The sequence below is a fragment of the Euphorbia lathyris genome, chromosome 7, assembly GCF_963576675.1.
Source record: "Euphorbia lathyris chromosome 7, ddEupLath1.1, whole genome shotgun sequence".
Classification (NCBI taxonomy): Eukaryota; Viridiplantae; Streptophyta; class Magnoliopsida; order Malpighiales; family Euphorbiaceae; genus Euphorbia; species Euphorbia lathyris.
This window is the reverse complement of record NC_088916.1, coordinates 73,119,401-73,136,386: the sequence shown is the minus strand read 5'-3', so window position 1 is coordinate 73,136,386 and position 16,986 is coordinate 73,119,401.

The following is a 16,986-nucleotide window of genomic DNA, read 5'->3' as shown; positions in this document are numbered from 1 at the left end:
GCGACTTAGTGCGTCTTGCGCCTTTAATAGCTATGGTAAAAATTAAGTGTACGTTTGATATTTTTTGTTAACTCTTTTTAATATTTACTCTGAATAGTAGTTATAAAATATTTGGTTAGAATTGGAAACAATTGCTCATAGTTAAAAAAAAAAAAGGTAAAGTCTGAAAAAAATGCTTGTGGTTTAAGGTCCGTGGTTTAAAATTTTACAAATAGAAATATGCGGTATGTTTTTTTTTTACAAAACAAAATATTTAAAATTAAACTTTTAAGTAATTAATGACAATTAAGAATATTTTTTAATTTTTCTTTCAATTACATTTATATATTGACAAAACACAGATGTTAAAATCAAATTGTAACTATGTAAAATGAATTGAAATATCAATTTAGTTCATAAACTGTCAAATTAGTAAAAAACGTAAAATTCTACCATATTATTTATTGTTTCGATTTAGCAATTTTTTTCGGGGGTTGTGTTTTACTGATATTTAAGAATAATTTTTTTTAAGATAAAAAAGAGTTTAGTTATAATTAAATACTTTGTTTTAATAAAACACAGTTTGCAAATTGGGTAAAGTATAGACATTTTTTTAAGAACCTAAGAGGCTGTTTAATTCAGTTCTTCCTTTTTCTTACCATCTCAACACTGGCATTTCATGTTAATCCAAAGCAAGTAATAGCAACATCAGTTGATTTTAACCAAACTACGAATTTTCCATTAGATCGATTAGTGATAAGAGCTTAGTTGGAGAATGAATTGAAAAACTCAGAATTCAACATTCACCAAATTTGAACGGAAACAGGAATAGAAAAATAGACATAACAAAGAAACAAATCCCTAAGAACGAAGGGGGAAAAAAAGACCTTTCGGCGTTTCCAGGAGAGGAACTGTTCCCTAGATATAGAATTAGGGTTTGCCTGCTTCCAATGCTTCTCTTCTTCTGCACCCATGGTTTGGTTTCCCTTCTACTTTTCTTTTCTTTTCTCCCAAACAGATAATTTGATTTAGTTTGCGGGGCTGTAGTATCGGTTGGCTGTTTTAGGGGTAGGAATGCAGAGGAAACGACGCCGTGCTTTGGCACGTTATAAATGAGAAATTCTCCACGAATACAAGAATAAGGATAATCATGTGTTACAACTTACAAGCAAAAACGTAAATTAGCTTTCACATAAAAAAAAATTTAATATTTACATATTGTACAATTTCAAATCATATTAACCGATTATAAGTTTTCCCATTTAATAGATAATATGTAATTTCAAATTTTATTAGGTGATTAGAATCAAGGTCGGATAATTGAGAATTTTTTTTTAATAACGGTATCTGATAAAATTTTGGAGAGAACTATATTGACTTTATGTAGTATTATTTCAATATTTAAAGGTAGATGAGATGATTAAGTATGTTTATTTTTATTTAAGAGGTCTTATGTTTAACTCCCTCTAACCTTATTTTCTTTTAAAAAGTTTTTATTTATTTTTTATTTTGATAACACTTTTGAATTCATTTTTAATATGTCTTTGCCATTAAAAAAAGTAAACATGTTTAATTTTCTATTAATTCAATGCTAGTTTCTATAAAATGATAACATTTTTACAGTTTTAACGCGTTGGAGGCTAAAATTTTTTTATCAACCGCACGATTAAAATTAGCACTCCCAAATCTTAATTCCTGGTTCTACCCTAAAAAAATTGTACCCAGTCCTAATGGGCTGGACTTTGAAATTTTTTCGTCAACTACATGGTTAAAATTAAACCACCAAATCTTAATTCCTGGTTCTGCCATTGATTAGAACGTTAGAGGGTGACAAGAATATGATTGTAGTATTTGAAAAAATATCTTCCGTTAATGAGATTTGAAATTGTACCGTCTAATAAACATTAAACTTAAGTTTACAATGTTTTGTACATAAATGTTAACTCGACTTTCTTCCAATAATCATAGAACTGAATTTGTGTATAGTTTCAAAGAATAATTTACTATATGTTCAATTAGAATTAAAAAAGAATGAGTTATAGCTCAATTAGCAACGCATACTTTATTTAGGAAGGGAAACAGGAAGGGTAAGCAACTCAACAAGTAAAAAAAGAAAACTACACACGAACAATCACCAGCTTTCCACTTCCTCCCAATGCTCCATTGAGCAAATTTCTGAGGCTGTGTGTCTGCTGAACTTAAATAGGCAAGAGATGGCCACTGTCGAGCTTAAAACGAACGAGATTCTGAAGTATTCTCGAGCAATCTACAGCGATGTGCGCAAAATCCAGGGTCAATGTGAGTATTATGATTCATCTCTACTAAAAATGTTTCATCAAGCTTTTGCAATGCTCACTGACAACATGCACTGGATCGGCAAGTCTCAAGTCGCTGTTTTAAGCATGCTGAGTGCTGCCTCTATCGGTATTCCTCGAACCATTATCGATGATGGCGTTCCAATCTTCGACGGAATAAATGAAAGCACGAAAAAGCTGAAGGCATTTTCTCAGCGTCTTACTCAAGCTGCCAATGACTCAATCTTCATTCCCAAACCTGATGATGGCAAAACGGGGGAGAAAGAACAAGCCCCAAGAACTCAGCAAGCATTAGTCAGTCAGCAACACAAGGGCAATGACAAACAAAAATAGCTTAACTTGTATTGTCTAGAATAGCTTTTGTTTTTGAACCTTTTTGTCTGTATTCTTTTTGTATTGTGCTGACTTTAAACTTGAAACAAATTATATGCATCTTTATCATTTCACACTGACTACTCTTATGCGATGCCTACTTAAGTGTTTGATATAATTTGTTAAAACGCATCTTCTTTAAATCAACTGTGCTTTACTGTCTATATCAATTGATGATATGTTTGCTGTGTTGATCATGCATGTTGACCACTTCTTATATGTTCACTTAAATAAAACTCATTGAACAAATTTTACTCCGTGCTCTCTGATATTTAAACCTTCCGCGTAAATTGAGTTAAATAGAATATGTTCCATGTGCCGATCTATCTCTGAAAACTGACCTTAGACTTACTCAATTAAACCTTGAAATGTTTAGAGTAAAACTAAGTCAGTAGCTCAACCCTTACGGGGGAGTTATTTGATAATATAGGTCAACCATCATGGGGGAGCTCAACACTGAGTTCTTCGACTGAATATTTTTACCAACATCAAAATGGGGGAGTTTGTTGAAACACCTTTCCACATGATTTTGATTTGACAAAATTATTTAAGTAAATATTCTAACACATTAAATTTATAATGCTTTGATTTATTTACACTAATGTGTTTGTTCAATGTTGAGTTTAATTGTGTATAAGACATTAAGATTAAAAATCCTAAAGGCCCATAAAGTGGAAGTCAAGCCCAAGTCAACACATCAACACCATTCGGCTTATAAGTTCAAAATGAAGCCGTATCAACCAAAACGACGACTCAGCAAGAGAAGGATCTGGAAGCCTTCATGGCAAAAGCTTCAAGGAGAAGCTGCTGAGTTGGACGACAAAGTAGTCTGGACAGCGGCAGAGAATGTTCAACTTCTAGACAAAGTATTCCTACTTTAGGAAAGGTTCAGAAGGCACAGAAAGCTGTCTCGTGGACTTTTCCATAAATGGCGAAACATTCTGCTGAAGACTGACGAAGACAGAAGATGCAAGGATTCTATTGGCCAACGACACTGAGCACGCCCAGAGTGACAACGACAAGAAGCCGTTTCCCTCCAACGGTTATTTCGAAATTCGAAATGACCAGGTGCCTCAAGTGTCACTATATAAAGGCCATCAATATGCTTCAATCTATGCAGAACTTCAAGTAGTCGGAACGCTGACCAAATCCATATTCGAAGATTCTGTGAGAAAAAGCAAAGCAAATACCTTACACCAATTTCCATATTATTGTGTAAAAGTCTAGAGTAGTGATTTCCAATCATCTAAAGTGTCTTAACAATTGTTGTTTAGGACAATCTCATTATCATTTCTAGAAGTATAGAAAGGAGAGGCTGAGTACTCGGTTATAGTACTCAGCGGTAGAATAGGAGTGAGTAGAGGTATAGAGGAAGGTACTCTTGTTATACTCAGCTTCTAGTTGTAAAAGGTTTGGTGTTCGAAAGCTCGGAACGTGTTCCGGGGACAGGACGTAGGCATAGAGGCCGAACCTGGATAAATCTGCTGAGTAATATCTTTCTAACCCTTAAACTCCTTTGATATATTTTGCTTGCTCGAAAACTGACTAAGTAAAGAGGTCACGCTGAGTTGTGTGCATTGAGTATCTGAGTTCAGGAATAGACTCAAGTGCTATCTCCTGACTCAAGGAAAGAAGCTGACTTAGTCATAAGTTGACTAAGCTAGTGTCTTGAATTCACTCAGCGCGTTGTGTAATCCTTTTCATTCAAAAAGAAGTCAGCCTTAACGCACCAAAATTTTAAATAGTTCCTATCCCCCCTCTTGGAACTAACTTGTTACGTTATAAGGGACCAACAAGTGGTATCAGAGCCTAATAGCTCACTGTGAAAGGTTTAACTACCTTAAGCTGATCCTCACTATGGCTGAAAACAGGACTCGGTTTCTCCTAGGAAATCTGACAACTCAGATTTTACCTGAGGGTCTGTCCATAACTCGGCCTCCTCTATTCTTCGGGTCTAACTATACCTTTTGGAAGAATAGAATGAAGAACTTCATTCAGGCAACAAACATGAGCGCATGGCTATCTATAGTCCAAGGCCCATTTGTTCCTGTTGAAACTATTGATGGCCAAACGGTTGTCAAAGCTAAGACTAAATGGACAGAGGATGATCTCAAGAAGCTACAAAACCATGCTTCGGCTATAAACATGCTTCACTGTGCGCTAGATGCTGCAGAATACAACAAGATTTCAGGTTGTGAGTCAGCGCATGAGATCTAGAAGAAGCTGGAGGTCACTTACGAAGGAACCAACAAGGTGAAAGAATCCAAGGTGAACCAGCATATGAGATTGTACGAGCTGTTCGAAATGAACGATGATGAAGGAATCTCAGACATGAATGCAAGATTCACAAACATCATCAACGAGCTCAAGAGACTTGGAAAGATCTTCACTGAGGAAGAGCAAGTCAAGAAGATTCTTAGGAGTCTTCCTAAAAGCTGGCAAGCAAAGAAAACTGCTGTTGAGGAAGCTCAAGACTTAACCACCTACAAGTATGATGAACTCATTGGCTCACTGCTGACCTATGAGATCTCAATGAAGAATTTCGAGGTGAAGGAAAAGTCTGAAGACAAGAAGCAAAAGTCTCTTGTCATGAAAGCTGACTCCACTGATGGGAGCTCAACAGACGATGAAGAAATGGCTATGTTCACTAGAAAGATGAAGAGGCTGTTCAAAAAGAATGACAAATATTCTAAGAAGCCTTACAAGAAGTTTGATAAGTACAAAGCTGACTCCAATGACAACAAGTACAAGAAGGGCAGCTCAAAGCCCATTACATGCTTTGAATGTCATCAAACTGGCCATATCAAGTCAAGCTGTCCCTCGCTGAGGAAAGAAAGGAAGAACGGCAAGAAGGCAATGGTGGGAACCTGGAGCGATAGTGATGATTCATCATCATCTGAAGCTGATGCCACTGAGTCAGCAAAGATTTGTTTCATGGCTGACGAACTTGCTGAGCCATGTGTTTCTGAGCATGCTGACCCCTCCATTGCATCTGACGATGAGGAACACTCAACTGAGGTAATATCACTACCCTTGCTCAGAAATGAAATGGTTAATGCCCTGAGTGACCTCTACACACTTGTCAAAAAGTGTAATAAAAAGGTTAGAGCACTCAGTATGCGATGTGACAAGGTTGAGGAGGTCAAACTGAGTGACCTTCGATATCTTCTTCAGGACAACTCAGATTTGCACAGTAACATAGGAATTATGCAAAAGTTTGTCTCTGAGGTCCAATCAGATTCTAAGAAACTGAGGAAGGACGTCACATCAATTCAGAACCAACTTAAGGTTCCGAATAAAAGAAACAATCCTCTGAACACTGAGTACCGAAGTACTAGTCAGTAGAGATGGAATCCTCATCGGAATGTCCAGTGTGACTTCTGTGGGAAGAAAGGACACACCACTAAGGTGTGCTGGCACGCTCAGCACTGGGGTGCTGACCAGTCAGTGAGACATCCTAAACGGAAGGTCAGCTGTGACTTCTGTGGAAAGAATGGACATACTGTTCAAGTATGTCGTCATAAAATAAAATATGATGCTTTACCTGTTGAACCTAACAAGCAAGGACCCAAAAAGAATTGGGTACCTAAAAGCAACTAGCTATATTGCAGGTAAGCCTGAGGTGTGCCGAGAAGTCAAAGATGTGGTACATTGACAGTGCATGCTCGAGGCATATGACTGGTGATGAAACTCAGTTCATCACGTTTGAGCGTAAACGAGGAGGAAGCGTAAGTTTTGGAGACAACAAAAAGGGTAAGATAGTAGGGTTAGGAACCGTTGGTGGTAATCCTACTATTGAGTCTGTCTCCCTAGTCAGCGGACTCAAATATAACTTACTCAGCGTAGCTCAGCTATGTAACAATGGGAGAAAAGTTATATTTGATGACACTGGATGTAAAATATTCGAGGGTAAAACAAATGAGTTAATTTTAACTGCCCCTCGTATTGATAATGTCTTCATGCTGAACTTAGAAAAGAAGTTTTCAAAAACTGTATGCTTAGTGTCAAAGGAAGAAAATTCCTGGCTATGGCACAGGAGACTTGGTCATGTAAGCATGGACCTCCTGGCCAAATTATCAAGAAAGCAATTGGTTGAAGGTCTGCCAGAACTTAAATTTGAAAAAGATCAATTATGCCACGCTTGCCAAGCTGGAAAACAAACCAAACAATCTTTTCATAGTAAAAACATTGTCTCAACTAAGCGTCCATTAGAGTTACTACACTTGGATCTCTTCGGTCCAGTCCAGCCACTGAGCTTGGGTGGAAGAAGATTTTCCTTGGTCATTGTAGATGACTTTTCTCGGTACACTTGGATCATCCTGCTGAGTAGCAAGGATGAAACTTTTGAGACATTTTCAAATTTGGTTAGAAAACTTGAAAATGATAAAGACCTTAAGTTAGCTCACATCCGAAGTGATAATGGTGGAGAATTCAAGAACCAATAGTTTGTTGAATTCTGTGAAACCAACGGCATTTTCCATAGTTTCTCTGCTCCTAGAACGCCTCAACAAAATGGGGTTGTTGAAAGGAAAAACAGAACCTTGGTTGAAATAGCCAGGACAATGCTGAGTGAGCATAGGCTTCCAAAGTACTTTTGGGGAGAAGCTGTCAACACAGCGTGCTATATTCTTAATAGGGCTCTCGTTAGACCTATACTAAAGAAAACCCCCTACGAAATTTGGAAAGGACGAAAGCCCAACATTGGATACTTTTGTGCCTTTGGCTGTAAATGTTTTATTTTAAACACCAAAGATAGCCTAGCTAAGTTTGACTCAAAAGCTGATGAAGCTATCTTCTTAGGCTACTCAACAAACAGCAAAGCATACAGAGTTTTCAATAAACGAACTCAAGTCTTAGAAGAGTCAGTACATGTCGAGTTTGATGAAACTAACCCTGCAGGAAGGTACCAGCCACTGACCGAGGACAATCCACACTCAGTACCCGCTGACCAAGAAACAGCTGCTGAGCTATTTCCTCAAGGGCTAACCAAAGGTAAAAGTGAAACTCAAATTACTTTCACTGACCAATCTACACCTGCAGAGATTGTTGAAACACAGCCAGCGCAAGACATCAATCTACCAAAGGAGATTAGGATACCAAGAGGGCACTCTGAAAGTGCCATTCTTGATGCCGTTGAGAATACCCTGATGACGAGAAATCAACTCAGGAGATACCTCAGCAACGTAGCATTCGTCTCAATCCAGGAACCAAAGAATTTCGCTGAAGCTGAGTATGACGAATTCTGGATGAATGCAATGCAAGAAGAACTTGATCAGTTTAGACGAAATGAAGTATGGGATCTAGTGCCAAAACCAAGAAGCCAGAAGACCATAGGAACAAGATGGGTCTTTCACAACAAGCTGGATGAACAAGGGAACGTGGTCAGAAACAAAGCAAGACTTGTAGCTCAGGGCTACAGTCAGCAAGAAGGTATTGACTACGGTGAGACCTTTGCCCCAGTGGCAAGGCTAGAGGCTATTATAATTTTATGTGCATATGCATCTTATATGAACTTTAAATTATTTCAAATGGATGTTAAGAGTGCATTTCTTAATGGAGTTATAAACGAGGAAGTCTATGTTAATCAGCCTCCAGGGTTTGAGGATCCTAAGTTCCCAAACCATGTTTATAAACTCAAAAAAAAGGCTCTGTACGGCCTCAAGCAAGCACCACGTGCTTGGTATGAGAGGCTGACCAGTTTCCTGCTGACTAGAAATTACGTCAGAGGCAAAGCTGATACAACCTTATTCATTAAGAGGAAGGGTAAAGATACCCTGCTGGCTCAGATTTATGTGGATGACATTATTTTTGGTGCCACTAATGAGTCAATGTGCAAGGAATTTAGCAAGTAGATGCAAACTGAGTTTGAAATGTCAATGATGGGAGAACTCAACTTCTTCCTTGGACTTCAAATCAAACAAGGGAAAAATGGCATCTTCATAAGTCAAACTAAGTACGCAAAGGAGATATTGAAGAAATATGAACTTGAAAATTGTAAGCCAATATCTACTCCAATGGGCACTGACACTGTCCTCTGCACTGATGAGAATGGTAAGTCGGTAGACAGCAAATTATATCGAGGTATGATAGGCTCTCTACTTTACTTAATAGCGAGTAGGCCGGACATTCAGTTCTCAGTATGTTATTGTGCTAGATATCAATCTAACCCTAAGGAATCTCATTACATAGCTGTAAAAAGAATCCTTAGATATTTACAAAGCTCAGTGAATGCAGGTTTATGGTATCCCAACACTTCAGATTTCACACTTCTTGGATACACTGACGATGACTACGGATGAGACAAGCTTGAATGAAAAAGCACCTCAGGAGGATGCCACTTCCTTGGGAGCTGTCTTGTGTCCTGGTTCAGCAAGAAACAGGCGTCAGTAGCCCTGTCAACCACTGAAGCTGAGTACATTGCTGCTGGAAGCTGTGTTGCTCAAGTCCTATGGATTAAGCAACAGCTTGAAGATTATGGTGTTCAGACTAAAACAATTGAAGTCAAATGTGACAACAAAAGTGCAATTGATCTATCAAAGAACCTAATCCAACGTAGCAGGATGAAGCATGTCAGCATCAGACATCACTTCATCAGAGACCATGTACTCAAAGGTGAGATCAAGCTGACCTATGTCCCAACGGATGAGCAGCTTGCTGATATCTTCACAAAGCCACTGGCTCGTGAGCAATTCAACATACTTAGAGAAGCCATTGGTATGTTTAATCCTCTTCAATAAATTCCAAGTATGGTATGGATGCTGAGTGAGTTTCCATGATGAATGATTTGTGATATTGCATGCTGAGTAGATAAATATATATATGCTGAGTATTTACCATAAGCTGTGCTTCTACGCATTATATCTATTCCTTTGCATAACATTGACTACTCAGAATTTTAAACGTTTGAAATTCCTAACACTGAGTAAAGAGTCGTTGCAAACCGTAAATGCCAAGCACGCGAATTAAATAGCTACCTAGGATGACGCATATGCTATAATTAGAAAACACATGCGCCGTATGTGTCATAAATGCCAGAATCTCTGTCGATTGAGAATCTCGAGGTAAGACGAACAACCCAACGCCTCGGATTAACTCAATATCTCTATAAATAGTGGATGAATTCCCACTTTTGTTTCTTTACGCTTAGAAAGCTTTGGCATCTATTCTCTCTTTCTCTCTAAAATTCCCAAAACTTCTCTGAGAATATGACAAGAGTTTCTCTAAACATCTCCGGTGCCGGTGTTTCCCAAAACTGCTCCGATGACAATCCAACTTCTCCCACTAAGCGTGACAACGCTAGAGCTACTACATCGAGCAAGAAAGCTCAAGCTGCCTCTTCCAAAGGGAAACCGCAGCAAAAGGACAAGGGTAAGAAAGTAGTACAACGCACCTACTCTAAAGTCTTCGAGAGTGTGCGGGGGTGGAAGATTGACCAATCCCGGTGGTTCTCAAAAGGATTTGTTGAGGCCGAGCAACCTTTCTGTGAATGGATCAAGAATAATGGATGGACCGAGCTGTTCTCAGTTCGGGATCCCACTTACCCTGAGCTGGTACGTGAATTCTACGCCAACCTGAGAGTCGCAAATGACAACAGGAACTATCTAGCAACTAATGTTCGAGGAAAGAACATCTCCATCAACCCAGCGTACCTTGCCTCACTGTTCAAATTAAAAAACGAAGGAGCTATACTTCGTAAGTCAGGGGACCATGACAAAACAAACTACGTTAAGACCTTCTGCAAACCTGAGGGTCATGTAGGTGAAATTTTGAGCACTTCCATGGGTCAGCATCAAAAGATGGACCATTACATACTGACAATTTTCCTCTATCCCAAAATCAACTGCACCAACTCAGCAACCAACTTCGAGCAGTGCTTCATATGGCACATACTGACCTACACACTGATTAACATGCCTATCTTCATCATCGGTGGGTTTCTACGAAGTACAGGAACCCTCAGGCTGGGCTCCTTCATCACCCGCATCCTCAAGGATCACAAAGTGGACACGGTTGGGGAAATCCAAGTTCAGGGAACCGAAATTACAGCTGCTGCCCTATTTGGCTTAGCACATGACCTACCAATTATGGTGAAGGAAGGAAAAGGAGAAGCTGTCCAAAATGCTGAGGGAGCTGTAACCAGAAAAGGTAGAACACAAGGGAAGAGGAAAGCTGTGCAAAGCACCTCTAAAGCTACTGCTTCTGCCCCAAAGAAGCTTAAGTTTTTCTGCGGAGGAACTAAGCCTCAGCTTCAACTAGGTCAGGGTGGATCCAGGACAGCTGAGAAAAGACCTAGGCAAGTTGAGCCTGAAACAGAAGAAAGAGTGGTTAATGACCAACCATTGAAGAAGAAGAAGAAGCTCAACTTTGAGATAAGACCAATTGAGGCCATGCCGACAGACATCGTCGTTCCTCCTAACTCACACTATGCACAGAGTCAAGGAATTGACGCTGAGCAACAGGCTGAGGAAGAACAAGGCCAAGACCAATTTGATGGTCAGTTTGATGAGGAAGAATTTGATGACCGGTTAGAAGAAGAAGAACTGGATGATGAGTCTGAAGAAGACGAAAGTGGTCAGGATGACACTGAGGATCCAGTAGATGATGAGCATCTTGAGCCAATCAACACTGAGTTGGTTGATGATGAAGAAGAAATTGAGCACCAAGAACATGCTCCTGATGTTCAAAGGGATGCCTCACCTCATGACTCTATTGAGTCCATTCCTTGTGACCCCACTCCTCCAAAGCTTAAACGGCTCAGAAAGAAGAGCGCCGTTAGAAAACTGGTCATTGACCTAATGGGAGACTCCCCGCTGAGAGATGAAATCACCGACCTAATTGAGGTACATCTCAAATACTTCTCCAACCCTCCTGAGTCTGACCAAGGGCACTTAGAAAATCAAGCCTCTATTTCTCTAAAGGAACATACCGACTTAAATGCCTCCGCAAATCCAAGCAATGCCGAGCAATTGCTCGAAGATTCCGCTCCTCAAACTGTTGAGCAAGATAAGGAATTTCCTGCCCAGGTGGATGCTGAACTTCCTCAAATTCCATCACCAAGTCAGCTTCAGCCTAACAACATGCAAGGAACTCTTTCTGCCGATCCTCCACTTCCCCAAGTAAATGTGCAGAATTAGCTTCAGTCAGCCTCAACTGACAATGCTGGGCCAACCAATGTTGAGCAGAACCAAATATTGCCTCTATTCAGTTCTACTCCACTTCCGGCATCTGGGCCAACACTGGATGGATCATTTAATTACAACATTGCCTCTGAGTCTGGTAGACGAATTGTTGACTCAGCTCAAGCTCTCATCCAGGACCTCTAAAAATCAAGTACCAATACCGCTGAATCCAGTTCTGTTGAGACAACTTCATTCTCATCTATCACTCAGCTTCTCACCGAGATTAAAGGTATGAAGGACCTTCTGAGTGTTATCACTACACTGCAATCTCAACAGCCCCGGCAGGACTCTATCCTGAAACTGCCCGAACTCCAGCTGACCATTGTCAACCATATGAATTCTCTACAACAGGAGTTTCATCAACTGTCAGCTGCGAACTCAGCATATGCCACTTCTGCCGAAGTCCAACATCTCTTTCGCCAACTTCACACTGAGCAAGAGAAAACAAATCACCAGCTTTCCACTTCCTCCCAATGCTCCATTGAGCAAATTTCTGAGGCTGTGCGTCTGCTGAACTTAAATAGGCAAGAGATGGCCACTGACGAGCTTAAAACGAACGAGATTCTGAAGTATTCTCGAGCAATCTACAGCGATGTGCGCAAAATCCAGGGTCAACGTGAGTATTATGATTCATCTCTACTAAAAATGTTTCATCAAGCTTTTGCAATGCTCACTGACAACATGCACTGGATCGGCAAGTCTCAAGTCGCTGTTTTAAGCATGCTGAGTGCTGCCTCTATCGGTATTCCTTGAACCATTATCGATGATGGCGTTCCAATCTTCGACGGAATAAATGAAAGCACGAAAAAGCTGAAGGCATTTTCTCAGCGTCTTACTCAAGCTGCCAATGACTCAATCTTCATTCCCAAACCTGATGATGGCAAAACGGGGGAGAAAGAACAAGCCCCAAGAACTCAGCAAGCATCAGTCAGTCAGCAACACAAGGGCAATGGCAAACAAAAATAGCTTAACTTGTATTGTCTAGAATAGCTTTTGTTTTTGAACCTTTTTGTCTGTGTTCTTTTTGTATTGTGCTGACTTTAAACTTGAAACAAATTATATGCGTCTTTATCAGTTCACACTGACTACTCTTATGCAATGCCTACTTAAGTGTTTGATATAATTTGTTAAAACGCATCTTCTTTAAATCAACTGTGCTTTACTGTCTATATCAATTGATGATATGTTTGCTATGTTGATCATGCATGTTGACCACTTCTTATATGTTCACTTAAATAAAACTCATTGAACAAATTTTACTCCGCCCTCTCTGATATTTAAACCTTCCGAGTAAAACTGAGTTAAATAGAATATGTTCCATGTGCTGACCTATCTCTGAAAACTGACCTTAGACTTACTCAATTAAACCTTGAAATGTTTAGAGTAAAACTAAGTCAGTAGCTCAACCCTTACGGGGGACTTATTTGATAATATAGGTCAACCATCATGGGGGAGCTCAACACTGAGTTCTTCGACTGAATATTTTTGCCAACATCAAAATGGGGGAGTTTGTTGAAACACCTTTCCACATGATTTTGATTTGACAAAATTATTTAAGTAAATATTCTAACACATTAAATTTATAATGCTTTGATTTATTTACACTAATGTGTTTGTTCAATATTGAGTTTAATTGTGTATAAGACATTAAGATTAAAAAGCCTAAAGGCCCATAAAGTGGAAGTCAAGCACAAGTCAACACATCAACACCATTCAGCTTAGAAGTTCAAAACGAAGCCGTATCAACCAAAACGACGACTCAGCAAGAGAAGGATCTGGAAGCCTTCGTGGCAAAAGCTTCAAGGTGAAGCTGCTGAGTTGGACGACAAAGCAGTCTGGACAGCGGCAGAGAATGTTCAACTTCTAGACAAAGTATTCCTACTTTGGGAAAGGTTCAGAAGGCACAGAAAGCTGTCTCGTGGACTTTTCCATAAATGGCGAAACATTCTGCTGAAGACTGATGAAGACAAAAGATGTAAGGATTCTATTGGCCAATGACGCTGAGCACGCCCAGAGTGACAATAACAGGAAGCCGTTTCCCTCCAACGGTTATTTCGAAATTCGAAATGACCAGGTGCCTCAAGTGTCACTATATAAAGGCCATCAATATGCTTCAATCTATGCAGAACTTCAAATAGTCGAAACGTTGACCAAATTCATATTCGAAGATTCTGTGAGAAAAAGCAAAGCAAATACCTTACACCAATTTCCATATTATTGTGTAAAAGTCTAGAGTGATTTCCAATCATCTAAAATGTCTTAGCAATTGTTGTTTAGGACAGGACGTAGAGAATTCGAAAGCTCGGAACGTGTTCTAGGGACAGGACGTAGGCATAGAGGCCGAACCTGGATAAATCTGCTGAGTAATATCTTTCTAACCCTTAAACTCCTTTGATATATTTTGCTTGCTCGAAAACTGACTAAGTAAAGAGGTCACGCTGAGTTGTGTGCTGTTGAGCGATTTCCGCAAGTGTACGGTATACGCTTGTAGTAATAAAAGATATCGATCCCACAGGGAACGTTTTTCAACAAAAACTTATTTATAATCGGTTAAATTTACTTTAAGGTTTATAATATAGAAAATCGTTTAATCGGTTTTGGTTTTGAAATTGCTAGAATAAGAATTAGATTAGAGTATGAAGATGTTAGAAGATATCTGATTTAAGAATGAATTTGCAAAACAGGAACGTTTTAGTACTTTAGAAAAGTAAACAAGTATATTTGTTTGCATTAAGCAAAGAAAACAACTTTAAACTTTGTACGAATTATAAAGATGAAATAAATGATGGAACCTCTCATTAATTGGCTTTGAACGCGACAAAACCCTTTCGGGATAAATTGCCCTTAATCAAATTAAAACTTTTTCAAGATAATAATTTGCCTAAGTGTTCAACAAAGTTTCCTTGTAAAGATTTTGAATTAAATACGTTTTAATGAAAACACCAGCAGTCACTTTAGTGGATTGGTTACCATAAGCGCTGCATAAAAATCTATCGAATAGAACAGACTTTATTAGATGAAATATAAATTGATACAAGTTTACAGAGAACGTAGAGCATTGAATTCTTCGACGTCGTGCAAGTGAACGGGTTGTCAATCCTTTCCTTGGGTTTCGTTAGAGTTTGTCAGGCTCAGGGGCGAATCCTCTACTCAATCTTCTCGTTGAATCTTCGTAATAGAGACTGGGTCGGTCCACTACCAAAATGAAAACTAAACTGGAACAATGTCTAAACGCTACTGAATTTGTTATTATTTAGTAAACAATGCGTGTACATCATATTGCTTTTGAACAGAATCGAAATCTAACTTCTGAATCACTTGATTCGGAATTTCTGCATAAATTCTACACTAATCTCTTTCTTCTACACATATAACATTATATTTCAACTCTCCATCAACTCTTTATTTATAGATGTTGAAGAGTCTTGATTGAAGTGTCGTGTCCGTTGCGAAAGAACGTCTTTATCCACCCGAACGACCGCGTTTCGTCGAAAACGAAAGTGTGTAACTAGGCTTCTAAAATCTCCTGCTCGTACCGAGAATATTAAATTCTCTACCGAGAATGGGGGAGCATCAATTTGTACTTCGGACGAAGGGAAGGAGGGGCTAAGGAACGCGTGTCGCGACCGTGAATAGTGGGGGCCGCGGTCGCGACACGGAGCATTTTTCACTTCTTTGGCTCTCGTTCGTGTCCTCGACTTGGAGTTATTAATTTCCATCATCTTTGACTCCTTTTGTAGGGCTTTTCTTCTATTTTTGAGCTCTTTTTACTCCTATTTGGATTTTACCAAATATTTATGTACCTTGCATGAAAGAAACATATTCGAGAGTAAAAGTATTCTAAACAGTTATAAATAGCATAAATTCGTAACAATATTGATGTAATTATTGATGATATTTTAGGTATATTTTGGGCTTAACAAATCTCCACACTTAATCTTTTGCTAGTCCCGAGCAAAATTTCACTGAACTTATTCTCTAACTAATCTCTTTATGAAAATAGAACATATATCTCTGTATTACCTTTTAAATTAGTTAAGCCGAAAAGACTTACTTCGCATGGCAAATTTATATGCAAAATATCAAACTAACTTAGTATAAATACGATATATCATTCGTCTTGTATTTCCAATTTTGTATTGAAGCATTCGGGACGAAATAAGCACGCATGTTATTGAATCATTCATCTCAAGGCATTTCAAAGCACAAAAATTTCCCTTCCCAAACCTAACTAATATATGAGATATATTAAAATGAATAAGTACTTGATTTTATTTGCTTGGTTACGCCCGAAATAAGGGTGGTTTCAACCGTAACCTTATACGTATTTTTACTTTACTTAGTGTTTGCTTAAGAGGTACCGACCATGCCATGGGTGGACGCGATCGTTACTTTAAACTTATACACGCTTTATTTTTTGCTTTAAACGTTCCTTCCATACCTCGATTGTGATAAGGGTGGTCGCAACCATGGCCAAAAGTAAACGGTACTTAATTTTCTTCCCTTTCATACCTCGATTGTGATAAGGTTGGTCTCAATCGTGGCCAAAAGTTAAGAATTCAACTAATTGATTAATTAATATGAAATATAATATTGAAATTGGGAAAAAGAAAGATAGCACATTCATCCTATATTGACTTAAAATTCAACATGTATTATGGCTAAAGTTTCCTTAAAAACTTCAATTGGTGTTAATGTAAGACGAAATCAAACCGAGCTAAAATTGTTAGTTCAATTTAATGCCTATAAACCTAATTGAAAATTTAAAATAAGATTTATTGTATCATGAATTGCATGATATAAAATAGAGATAGAATAAAGAAAATTTTTACTTAAATACATTCACTCGAGACAATTTTACTTAAAATCGTATCGGAGATTTGTGAAAAATTTGAAAAAGTTACCCGTATAGAAATATCATTTCTAATGATAATGATAACCCAAAAATAATCATATTAACTTATGATTAATTTTAAAAACATATGAAAATGTAAAGTTAATAAAAATAACGTTTTAAACAAGTTTATGTTGCAAAATACGTTGCATTTGTTATAAATGATTCGTTGCATTTGTTATTTGTGCTAAAAAAACGAAAATGATGTTACATCTCCTCCCACACTTAAATTGGACCATGTCCTCAT